The sequence below is a fragment of the Galeopterus variegatus genome, unplaced genomic scaffold, assembly GCF_000696425.1.
Source record: "Galeopterus variegatus unplaced genomic scaffold, G_variegatus-3.0.2 Scaffold1518, whole genome shotgun sequence".
Lineage (NCBI taxonomy): Eukaryota > Metazoa > Chordata > Mammalia > Dermoptera > Cynocephalidae > Galeopterus > Galeopterus variegatus.
Genome location: NW_007727629.1, coordinates 145139 through 147843, shown reverse-complemented (window position 1 = coordinate 147843; position 2705 = coordinate 145139). Strand labels below are relative to the sequence as shown.

General features: G+C 42.9%; 1 protein-coding gene across 1 annotated transcript in view; it reads right to left on the bottom strand.

The window, feature by feature from the left end:
- Nucleotides 1-2705, bottom strand: part of LRRC43 (leucine rich repeat containing 43) — a 40904-nt gene that overhangs the window by 37913 nt on the left and 286 nt on the right. The gene's annotated exons all lie outside the window — the stretch shown is intronic.

The window sequence follows — 2705 nt, the reverse complement described above, 5'->3', positions numbered from 1 at the left end:
TAGGCAACCGCCGGGACGCGGGCGCGCCGGGGCCGGGCGCGTGCTCGAGTCGGCAGGCGCGCGCGGCCGCCCAGGGGCTCCCGGAACCCGCTTGTCCTGCGGGAAAATGTCTTCCAGGCAGGGGATCGGACTCCGGCTCAGCCCCAAACCGCTGACCCCAACAGACCCGTGCTTTAGCCGCTACAGCTCCCAGAGGTTGTCCAGCGCTTCGCAGAGGCAACCGGTTTCTATTTCTTCTCCCAAGCACTTCCCAGGAAAATGCTGATTCTTATCCCATCTGACAAATCTACAAAGGAGAAATGACCCCACGGTCTGACATCTTAAGATTCCAGTCAGGGTATTCCATTGTGGATCCCTCTAACCCCGGAGTCGGGGGTTTTCCAGTCTACCTGTATAGCCATAGTAGGGCCCGGACCCCATTTTAGACCCATCCAGTCCTAATCATCTCTCCATCACCAATAGTATGCCACACAGCAGGGACTCCTGGGAAGTGCTTTGTGAAATTAATGGGATAAGGTGAATCTGAATCCTGTAATCGGGAAATGCAACATCTTTGTTGAGACACAGTTTACATACCATAAAATTCACCCATTTAAAGTGTACAATTCTGTGGGTTTTATCAGCACCACGCTCAGCCAGTGAGCAAACCGGCCATCCCTATATACTATCCGAACCCGGGGCCTTGGTGTTATCAGCACCGCACTCTCCCGAGTGACCCACGGGCCGGTCCTTCTCTGGGTTTTAATATATGCACAGTACAACTGTATTCATAGTGCATCTGTCACTGCAATCTAATTTTCAATATTTTCCTCACCCCACAAGGAAGCCCTGTATCCATTAAGCAGTCACTCCCCAATCCCCCATCTGCCCAGCCTCTGGCAACCACTAATGTGCTTTCTGTCTCTACGGATTTGCCTAGTCTAGATATCTCATGTAAGTGGGGTCTGCCTTCTTTCACTTAACATAATGTTTTCAAGGTTCATCAGCATTCCAGCATGTATCAGTACTTTGTTCCTTTTCATGGCCCCAAAATACTCCATTGTGTGGATATACCACATTTTGTTTATCCATTTATGGGTGGATAGACATTTGGGTTGTTTCCACTTTTGGCTATTATAAATAATGAACATTTTTGTACATGTTTTCGTTTTGCCCTTTTTTTGTGAACATATGTTTTCATTTCTCTTGAGTAGATACCTAGGAATAGAATTGCTGGGTCATATGGTAGCTCTATGTTTGACATTTTGAGGAACTGCCAAACTGTTTTCCACAAAGGCTGTACCATTTTACATTCCCACCAGTAACGTAGGAGGCTTCCATTTTTTCCATGTTCTCATCAACACCTGTTATTTTACTTTTTTACATTGTTATCATAACCATCTTAGTAAGTGTGAAGTGGTATCTCATTGTGGTTTTTATTTGCATTTCACTAATGCCCGACTACTGATATTGAGGGTCTTTTCATGTGCTTATTGGCCATTTGTAGATCTTTGGAGAAAATGTCTATTCAAATCCTTTATCCATTTTTAAATTGGGTTACTTGCTTTTTTACTGTTGAGTTGAAAGAGTTTTTTATATGTTCTGGATACTAGCTCCTTATAGATGATTTGCAAATATTTTCTCCCATTCTGTGGATTGTCTTTTCATTTTCTTGATAGTGTCTTTTTATTTTAATGAAGTAATTTACCTATTTTTTTCTTTGGTTGCTTGTGCTTTTGGTGTGATTTCTAAGAAACTGTTGCTTGAGTTTCGAGCATTCTTTATATATTCTGCTCACAAGTCCTTTGTTAGATTTGTGATTTACAAATATTTTCCTCCCAGTCTAGACTTGTCTTTTCATCATCTTCACAGTGTCTTTAAAAGAGAAAAAATTTTAATTTTGAGAAAGTCCAATTTATTGATTGTGTTCCTTCCAAACGCACTCGCCGTGGTGGACATCTGTCTTAATCTGTTCCTGCTGCTATAACAAAATTCCTGAAACTGGGTAGTTTATAAAGAAATTTATTTGCTCACAGTTCTGGAGGCTAGAAAGTCCTAGATATAAGGTGCTGGCAGATTCTATATCTTGTGAGATCTGCTCTCCACTTCCAAGATGGCACTTTCTTGCTGTGTCCTCACATGGCAGAAGAGATGGAAGGGCCAGGTAACTCTCTGAAGCTTCTTCTGTAAGGACACTGTATTAGTCCATTCCTGTTGCTTATAAGAAAATACCTGAAACTGGGTGATTTATAAAGAAAAACGACGTTTATTGTTTATAGTTTCTGAGGCTCGGAAAGCCGAAGTCCATCTGGTGGTGGTGACAGTGATCCAGCGGTCTCACATTGCAAGACGGTGGAAGCAGAGAGAGCAGAGAGAGAGAGAGACAGACAGACAGACTCCCTCCCTCTTCTTTTAAAGCTCTCAGAACCATGCCCCTGACCACCATTTTTAATCCATTCACCACTTCATGGCCCTATAACCTAATCACCTCTTCGAGGCCCCACCTTACAATTACCATAATAGGATTTCCCACCTTCTTTACAATCACAGTGGGGGCTAAGTTTCTAATACATAAAACTTGGGGCACACAATTTAGGCTTCAGGGAGTTTGGGGGGTACATAATTCAATCCACTACAGACACTAATCCCATTCATGAAGAGCCCTCATGACTTAATCACTTCCCAAAAGGTCCCACCTCTTTTTTTTTTTTTTTCCTTTTTGTCTT